Raw genomic sequence first — 10,187 nt, 5'->3', positions numbered from 1 at the left:
GATTTACAAAGTGCTGTATATATGTTACATACCTTTATGATCTCTTGGTTTTCTCAACCACCCATAAAGCTGGTACTTATGAATCTTTAAGTTGGGGGGAGGGGGCAGCTAGGTAGCTCAGCAGATTGAGAGCCAGATCTACAGATGGGGAAGTCCTTGGTTCAAATATGACCTCAAGACATTTCCCAGCTGTGTGACCCTGGGTGAGTCACTTGACCCCCATTGTCTAGCCATTCCCACTCTTCTGCCTTGGAACCAATGCACAGTATTGATTCCAAGATGGAAGGTAAGGGTTTAAAAAATTAAAAAAATATAATCTCTAAGTTTTTCATCAAATGTGTTCACTTCACTGCCACTGAACAATAGAAACCTTTTTTTTAATTTAGTGTATGGTCTTTAAGAATATATAAGGCAAAAATAATAACAATAATAAATATATATTTTTTATAAATATAAATAATAAATAATAAAAATCAATTGCCAACCTATGGTAAACCTGTTGATAAAACTCTCCTAATTTAGCTAGTCTGGTGCTTGGGCAGCTATGCAATAAAGACTCAAATGCTTTTCAGCCTAGTAAGATTTGTCTGAGCCAGTACTCTATAGATATTGCTTTCAAGAATGCAGGGGTTAAGGGGGCAGCTGGGTAGCTCGGTGGATTGAGAGCCAGGCCTAGAGATAGGAGGTCCTAGGTTCAAATCTGGCCTCAGACACTTCCCAGCTGTGTGACCCTGGGCAAGTCACTTGACCCCCATTGCCTAGCCCTTACCACTCTTCAGCCTTGGAACCAATACACAGTATTGACTCCAAGATGGAAGGTAAGGGTTTCAAAAAAAAAAAAAAGAATGCAGGGGTCAGTTCCAAATCATAATGAGCTGAATGTGGACCAGTACTAAAGTAAACAGATCAAAGATTTAAATCTGGGTCCTCTGATACCAAATCCAGTGCTCTTGCTAGGTAGATGGCTCAGTGGATAGAACCCTGGACCAGGAATCATGAGGATGTGAATTCAAATTTAGTTATATATTTTAGAGCCTGGGCAAAGTCACTTCATCTTAGTATGTCTCAACTGGCTGTAGTGTCCTCCTCTGTAAAATGGAGATGATAATAGCACCTACTTCACAGGGTTGTTGTGAGGGTCAAGTGACATAATATTTGCAAAGTCTTTTGCAAACTTCAAAGCATCCTATAAACGTTATTGTTATTGTTCGCATGTCCCACACTGCATCTAGAACTTGCTGAGGAGGATTCAGACAATTTCCTTTGGACTTACTTGGCAATCCTGATGTTATTCACACATTTGCCCATTTTTTTTTCAGGCTTTTTCCATTTGGATGCCTAGTGACCATTTGGCAGATTGCATTGACTGTCCTCCTTGTACTGAAATTATATTCTTCTTCCTCTCTCTTCAATATCATAGAACCGAAAATTAACCATTCAGATTATGCTGATCTCAGTGTAACTCATTCTAATGACTATGAAGACCAATCAGTAAAATTAAATTTCTTGATTTTATGGACATTTACTTAGTACATTTGATCATTTAAAATAGAAATGTAAATTGCCATTTGCTGCTTTTACACAAGACGTAAGACTTTCCCTCAGAGACATTTTACTGATTGCTTGGCGGATCACAGTTCTTTCTCCCCTGATGCAATGTTTTTTGGAGAGATTTTCAATTCTGCTAATTAAGCCCAGTTTCCAAATTTATGGAATAATTATTACATCACCACTTGCAAATAATTCATAATGGTTTCCTGAGTTTGTGGGGTCTGTTAACTTGCAAAAATAAAGTAATAGAAAGAAGCATTAGACGTATGATGCAGATTTTTATTTTAGGTCTACATTTATTAGAGAATCTTCTATGACACTGATGTGATGTGCCAATCGTCTGGAACCTGAAAAGAGAAGCAGAGTCAAAACTAGGGCAGAATGACCAGAGTTCTGCTCTTCCCCCAGCCCCAATAACACTGAAGGAATCGGATGCTAATTTAGAAAACATAAAAATACAGAGATAATAGAATTTAGTACTGAATTAGCAAAAATATTAGTTAAAACATTTCCTGTTCCCTCTTACTCCTATTGTCTTCTCCCTCTTAGACTGCCCTTTACCTATGTATAAATGTGTGTGTGTTCCCATTAGAATGTGAGACCATACAAGATAAAAATGGGTTTTTGCCCTTCTTTGCATCTCTAATGCTTAGAAAAAAGTATTTTATGCCTGGTACATAGTAAGTGCTTAATTAATGCTTTCTGGTTGATTAAAATAGGAAGCTAGCAGGCAGAAGATTTTCTATGCTCCCTTCACAAATTGTGTTTTTCTCCATCTCTCTCTTCAGTAATTCTTCATCAATGTCTTTCTATCAGCATCTTGGAGTCTCTTTCTCCTCCTATCAACCAAGGGGTTGTGTGTTACATAACCCAGGCACTGGTTGGTGGTACTTGCCCTAAGCAGAAAATTTTCTAAATATGGTTTTGGATGCACTGATAATCTTTCTGGTCTCTACCTTATGAAAGATTTAGATTTGGTTTTTTTGCTCCTTAGATTTCTATTGACCTAATTTTCAGTTTGTAGCCGACCTGCCACACTTTGAGGGCTGGGATATTTCTCCAACTTGAGCAATCTTTTCATTTTTTAAAATTACCTTTTTCCTACAATGATTCTCTATTCATTAGTTAAGCAGAATCTATGCTTTAGTACTTGTTCTTAAGTACACATGGATTTCCCATGAAGTGCTTTTAAATAGTCTCTGGATTTCTCAATGGATTATTTCTAACTTTTCTATTCCCTCCTGTTATCCTTACCCCCCTAATTAATGGACACATTGTCATAGTGCTTTTTTCTAAAGTAAAGTAACCACATGATGGCTTGGGGATGAGAGGAGGGGCTTTCCTTCTTCTACCAGAATGTGGAATTTAATCATACCATGATCTACATTTCAAAGCATTTCTTTGAATTTTTGGTATATTCGAGGCCACAACAAATCAATAGATCCAAGACATTTCCTTTTCTAAGAATTCTAAAAATGCCTCAAACCTTACCTCCACATCCTATATCTCTGGTTTTTCAAGAGATACAGAACACATGATCCCATTAGTATGGAGTCCTTCCAGGAGTATAAATCACATCATCCATGTTTTCTCATTCCATAGAACTCTTGGCCAAGTCTTCCCATAGTGGTCCAACCAATATTCTGAAACCTTTCCTCCAAGTTCCTTGACATTAGATAGATAGATATCAATGCAGTTTTAAGACTATACTTCTCATTCTTTGCTTTCATTCTTCAATTTGTTCATTTCATTTTCCAAACAGATATCTCCTGAATCATTATTTTTCACAATATTTTTTGTGCATAGATCATGATTGTGTATAATTGAAAATCTGTTACCTTAAAAAAAGAACTACATTTGCCCCCTGACTTCCTGTCATTATGTACTTCCTGTAGATGGGGATAAATTCAGTGGGTGGTCCAGCTCTGGTTTCTTTGTCTTCCTGTCAGCATGGTGATGGTGGTAAAAAGGGATTTTAAAGAGGCTGATTAGCCATGGGCACGTGGTTGGTTTTATTTTGTTACCTTTTTATTCCTTTACTTCTAATGATCATTAATAAATTTATTAATATAATATTTGTATTATTGAGATTTAATTTTAATTTTTACATTACAGTTCATTGCCCTTTTGGAACACCTGCAACTTTAATTCCTTAGAGATTATAGTCTTCCATGGATTTATAACCATACAAAATCATTGGAAGGAGATGCACATTAAAATTATGAGACAACTATGTCTATGGACAACTGAAAACTTCATTATGTTTCTCATACGTAGTCCAGCCCTCTTCCTCTCAGAAGCAGGACGCCAGCTCATTTTCCTTCTATAAAATCTATCTAAGATATGTTTGCTTATGATCCAACTTAATGGAGTGTCTAACCAAATACTTATCATATTCTAGAAAGCTCCTTTATCCATTTTTTTTCTTGTGTGAATTATTTGGTCAATCTTTTTTGAATTTATATTACTCTTATTGAATAATCTCTGTAGTATTCTGTGCCTTGATGCAAGGCAATGGTATCCACACCTAGGAGCATCACAAAGACATCACTATCTATAGATAATCCCTGTTTCATTTGAAATTTGTACTATTTTCCATGAAAGCTACAGATGTGTTTTATCAACACACAGATTCCTGTTTTGCAGGGATTTTTTTGATACTTAGAAACACCATGGCATAGTAGATAGATCCTGAGACTTAGAATCAGGAAAATCTACATTTGACTCATTTCAAACACTATATATCATTGTGACCAGGGAGAAAATAATTTAATTTCTTAGTCTCCACTTACTCAAATTAAAAATATTTGTATTATAAAATATTTGTAGTATTTATTTCATAGGGTTTGTGGTAAAGGTAAAATGAAATAATACACACTAATGAAAGAGAATTTCAGGTTGATATGCTTGTCTACATTCAGGCTACATTTTGCTATACAAAATTTTAAAATATAATTTTTAAAAATCAAGGAGGCTACTATAGAATGTGAAAGCCTGCCTATTTTCTTCTCATAATTTCATCAAGGATGTCTTTGTGATGGAGAAAATGGAGGGAAAAGGTAGAGAAAGGAAGGGGGGGGGGGTCTCCCCTTGCTCTAGTAGCCTGATAGGGAAATTGACCAGACTTTTCTTTTCTTTTTTAAGCTATAGTTATGCTAGGGATGGTTAATTAAATCGAGCCAGACTTCATTGATAGCTAGGTAGGTTTATTGGGCCAGGAAAATAAAGGCTTAGAAAACTAAAGAAAATTAGATTGCCCGCAGGTATGCGGAGACCAAAGGCTCTTAACCAGGGCAAGGCTCTTCTCTAGAAAAGGAGCCTCTGCACAAGGCACCCCAAAACCCCCATACTCCCTTCTTTTTATATCTTCTCAGACATCTCCCACAAAGGAAGTGGAATGTATCTGAGGGAGTTGGGGTATAGGGTTCTGGGAGATGTAGTCTCCCAGGGTTCAGAGCCATTTCAAAACACACACCCTTGAGGCATATGTAGATATGCCTTGTACAAATTTTATGGAAATTAGAAAATAGGCATATATTGGTAATTACCAATCTCCTATAGATTACCTTTTTTTAGGCAGTAATAATATTGGTGATTTTTCCAAATATTAGATTTCTCCCCTTGTTTCAGACAACTTGGGAATCAACTACTTAACACCTTCAACATTTTGTTTCCTCCAGTACAGATTTTCTTGATTTGGTACAGATGCCCTTCATTTTCTTCATTGATCTTCATTTTCTTTCATGTCATTTTCATTTCCTTTTGAAGCACATCAGGGACAATGAAGTTAAAGTTTAAATATTGATTAAGAAAATAAGATATTATACAAATGCTGATATATCTGTCCCATATTTCAAATGTTTGTTCTATTCCTTCAGTTCTATCTTTAAATGCTCTTAGGATACTTTGATTAAATTAGATTTTATTCAGAGACCACTATAAACTCATCTTTCCCTCCAATATTTCATGTTGTTTTATAAGGTACTGCTATTTATAATTTTTCATTATCTTCCTCAATAAGGTTTTGTTGTTGAGTTTGATTCTAAACCAACATTTCCCACTACAGCCAGGACATCAAGAGCTTCCTGGCTAAGATGGTTATGATATTTTGGCTTCTTCTTTGTGCTTATCACTTTACAATGCTTTACATCTTCCAAAAGAAATAATGATAATCGGTGTCAATGACTTTTCCTTCTTCTATTCCCCATGTTCTCATGTCATTAGCTTGCTTAAATAACTGGATTTCAAGCTAGTTAAGCCATGTGCTGAATCTTTTCATCTTTTTTCTTTCTTCCAACTTGATACTGATTTTGATCTTTGTGCTAACAAATCAATGGTATAATTCCACATAGATGATACATAAAAAACTCCTATTAGTAATCACTCATTTCCTGTCAGTTAAAATACAGTCTATTTCACCTTCTGAGATGTTACTCCATTCTCATGATGTCAAATACTTGACAGATCTCCTTTTGAAGAGAATATTCATGATATTTAAGCATGAGGCTTTTATATAATCTACAATCTTATTTTTCATCCTTGTCTTCATCATCTTCCATTATCCCCATCGTTGTACTGAAGTCACCAGAATCAGGATATATGTTCAATTGGAAGGCCCTACTTAGGACATTTCTACCTGCTTAGGCAATAAAATAAACAATACATGAGCTGCAATAATCTTCATGACAATCATTTTGCCTGTGCTCATCAGGACTATAAAATGAGATGACAGTTACCCATGAAATTATGTTTCTTATAGTTTTTGGAAATATGAAAAAACCAGTTGGGTCAATATTTTTATTTATCTTTCCATGGAGACCCAATCTTAAATTTAAAGGCAGTTTCCTTTCATCTTCTGGTTTCATTTTTATTGGCAATATCATTTATATGGTCCTCTTTCTCCATGTTGATTTGTTGGTAGTTAGATAAGGATCTTGTATTTAGAATACTAACAGTTAATTTAGCTTCAAAAACAGTCTAAAAATTGTAATTCTTAAGAGCCTCTGACCCATTTTCTATCACTTTCTCTGTCATTATAGAAGCCACACAGGATTCAGAGTCATTTTGTATTCTTGCCTTCATGGGTTGCCATGGCCAATCAAATGGAGGTGAACCTCTCTGTGCTTAGGAACCATATAATCTATTGCTAAAACCACGCTTAAAGACTTTTCAGTAAAACAGGCATTGCCAGAGCTAGTTCTCCACTGCTATATATAACCTTTTAGAATACTCGGTTACATTCATGCATGATGAGCTATCAGAGTAGGACTTCATTGAATACCATACATCATACAATTAAAACCCATTCATCTATGTATGGACAACTGAAGGTTCCAATAAAGAGGTGGAGAACTGACAATGTTATATTTCAAGAGGGAAAATGTAGGGGCTTATAGTTAAGAATATTTTACCCACTTATGAGAAAGAACACTATCCACATTCAGAGGGAGAACTGTGTGGGAGCAGAAACATTGAAGAAAAACAACTACTTGATCACATGGGTTGATGAGGATATGGTTAGGGATGTAGACCCTAAACGATCACCCTAGTGCAATTATCAATAATATGGAAATAGGTCTTGATCAATGACACATGTAAAACCCAGTGGAATTGTGCATTAGCTACAGGGTGGAGAGTGGGAGAGGAGGGAAAGAACATAAATCATGTAACCATGGAAAAATATTTCAAATTAATTAATTAAATAAAAAATTTCAATCAAAAAAAGACAAAAATAAATATTTTACCTTGAAAAATTGAATATAATGCTTCGGGGATGGGGAGGGAGGAGGAACGGACTTTTAATGAAATATAGAACTTCTAAGGATTTTTCTGTGCAGAAACTTTGAAATGCAAACATAGGAATCAAGGGTAACATCAAAAGGGAAATGTGAATGATCATAAAGGACTAAAAAAGAATAAGTTTTTTATATTCTAATTTAGCCTAATTTTTCAGCTTTCCTTCTCTTATTTAATATTTCTAGCATGGTCTCATTGTCTGGATTAGGTAGCCTATAGTTTAGGTATCACATTTTAATCATTTAAAGTATTAACTTTTGAACCACAGAGAAATATTCTGTTTTTATTAGCTTAGAAAAAGTTTTATCCTATAACTTAATGTGATTTGTCACATATAATGCTACATCTCTTTCTCTTTTCCTATCATAGTCTTCCTTTGTAGTTTGTAGTTCAGCTGAAATTGTACCTTCTTCAGGAAGCCTTTTCTAATCCCACTAATGGCTTCCTTCTGAGGTTTATTGTTGTTGATGAGTCATTTTGTATTGTTAATTTCTATGTAGTCCCATGGATTTTTGTTCACAAGTTTCCTTCTCCAGTGTGTCCCCATTTTACAGATGAGGAACTGAGGCAAGCCGGGTTGTAAAGATTAAAATTTAGGGGATACTGAGGCAGATAGAAATTAGTTTCTCTCTGCAAGGAGTATTATATTTTTAGAGGTTTATTGAAGATTAAGGATTAAAGAAAATTCAGGATAAGAAAGCACGTGTCTAGGCCCAGGGGCCTAGACAACCTCACCTACATTATGAAAAGAGCCTTGTCTGCTTGCAAGCGGAAACAGGAAAGAGCCGAAAAAGCCTTTCCAATCAGGTTAAATACCCCTTCCCTGATCTCGGCCCAGGTGAGAATTTAGTGATATTACAAAGCATTCTGGGGAAGTGGAGCAAGGAATTCTGGGGATTGAAGTCCTGGATTCAAGTCCATTTTTACAGGATTAAGAGATTTGCCCAGGGTCACACTCCTAACAAGTGTCTGGGACAGGAAAGGAACCCTTATCTTCCTAACTCAAAGCCCACTTTTCTGGTAACGACACCATCCTGATTCAAAGGAAGCTACCCTGAAAGAATCACACAGCAGCTGTCCCTGATGTAGATATTCCTCTACAAATTGAGAAAGATCTTCCCAATTCCTCAAATAGTGCTCTATCCACTTCAACACTGTGCCTTTGAGATTACCTGTGATTTTTCCTATATTTTCTTCTTCATACAAAGTTCTTTGCATGTTCTCTCTCCCTGCAGTAAGTATATGAGTTCCTTGAAGGAAGGGGCTGATTCTGCCTTTCTTTATATGCCTGGTGTTTAATGTTTGCATCTTTAATGCCATTTCTTTCTGGAACATAAAAGGCGCTTAATAAATGCTTGCTTACTTGACTTGTAGACTGGGCTATTTCTAATCCTTCATCCACTCTATCTCTAAAGTGCCAGTTATACAGAGGTCCTTATTTTCTTTGTCTTACTCCCCTCACTTCCCTGACCGTAGGCTCTTGTCATATGCACTAAAACACTTATGTATTTGCTTTAATTTTTCTGCCATTTCTCATACCTGTGAATTGACTGACTAGGTGATTTTGCTTCTCTGTTCTTGCCTCTCTTTTCTATATTTGTCTGATTGAGTGAGCAGATTACTTTATCATCGTCTCTTTTTTCCTGGGACTCACCAACCTAGAGGGACTTATGGCAATTGAACATCTTGGGTTCTTCCACACTCTTTGACTTTTCCTTGAGTTTTTCAGTACATAGGTACTATATAAAATATGCTATATTACATTTAAAATAATATATTACACTAGTTCTAACATCTCACTTTTTTAGAGTGCTTTATGGTTTGCATATTATCTCATTGAAGTCTCATAACTCTGTCATGTAGGTATTAATATTAACTCCTTTTCACAGATAAGGACACTTATAGTCAAAGGAAATAATGACTTGCCCAGGGTTAGGATTCAAATCTAGATTTTTCCCACTCCAATTCCAGCATTCAAGCCACTATTACATCTTGCCAAAACTATTTGTTTTGTACGATTGAAAATCTGTTACATATAGTCCTGGCTACTGATTGGATAAATGCATAATTGCTTAAATCATTTTAATTTGGCCCTGATTCAAGGACCTGTTATGGATTTATTTTTCCTTTACTTAGAATTTTTACACATAAAACTTTGATAGTCTATATTTCATCCAGAACTTATTTTTTTATTTGGATTTTTTAAAATATTTTTTTTAATTTCTCTTGTCAACTGATTCATATACCTCACAACTCAGCCATGCATCCCTAAGTGATCCCTTTGTTTTTCAAAACCCTCTTCAGGGGGGAATGTATTATTAGTAGTATTTTAAATTGCAATTTTTAAATTATTTTTGAGAGTAATTTTAGGTTAAGAAACATGCTACCTCTCTAAATCCAGAAAATGAACTCTTCTTAGAAGGCACCATGAAGATGCCTCCACAGACCACAAACTACATCAAGAAGATCCAGAATGAACTTTGGGTGTGGTTGATTGAACTGAAAGTTGATTGAACATTTAATTTGAAAGTATATTCTTATGCCAAAAGGGGACTACCCCCTCACTGGCTTTTTGTCAATGCGCCTAGCAATTATTGGTTTTGTTCTCTTTTCCTCTTATCCTCAAATTATTGCAATTTCAAAGTTAGTATGTTTACAAGATCCACTGGAGAGACTAGTCTTCTGTGGGTCTCAGGGGGAATGTATGATTGAAAATCTGTTACCCTAAAAAAGAACTACATATCCCAAGAACCCACTGACTTCCTGTCATTATATACTTCCTGTAGACAGAGGATAAAGGGCGTGGGCTTTGGAGGCTTCCTCTCTCTGATGTAGAATCA

The 10,187-nt window shown here is 35.6% G+C and overlaps 1 long non-coding RNA gene across 1 annotated transcript; it reads right to left on the bottom strand.

The window, feature by feature from the left end:
- Nucleotides 1-1,811: 1,811 nt before the first annotated feature.
- LOC103098869 (uncharacterized) lies at nt 1,812-9,201 on the bottom strand. Its single transcript, XR_463150.2, has 3 exons — nt 5,118-9,201; nt 3,043-3,216; nt 1,812-1,898 (listed from the first exon to the last, which is right to left on the bottom strand). It is a non-coding gene; the product is annotated as an uncharacterized LOC103098869 (long non-coding RNA).
- Nucleotides 9,202-10,187: the final 986 nt, after the last annotated feature.

Source organism: Monodelphis domestica, chromosome 2 (assembly GCF_027887165.1).
Source record: "Monodelphis domestica isolate mMonDom1 chromosome 2, mMonDom1.pri, whole genome shotgun sequence".
NCBI lineage: Eukaryota > Metazoa > Chordata > Mammalia > Didelphimorphia > Didelphidae > Monodelphis > Monodelphis domestica.
Note: the sequence above shows the minus strand (reverse complement) of the source record. Positions and strands in the feature narration are given on the sequence as shown.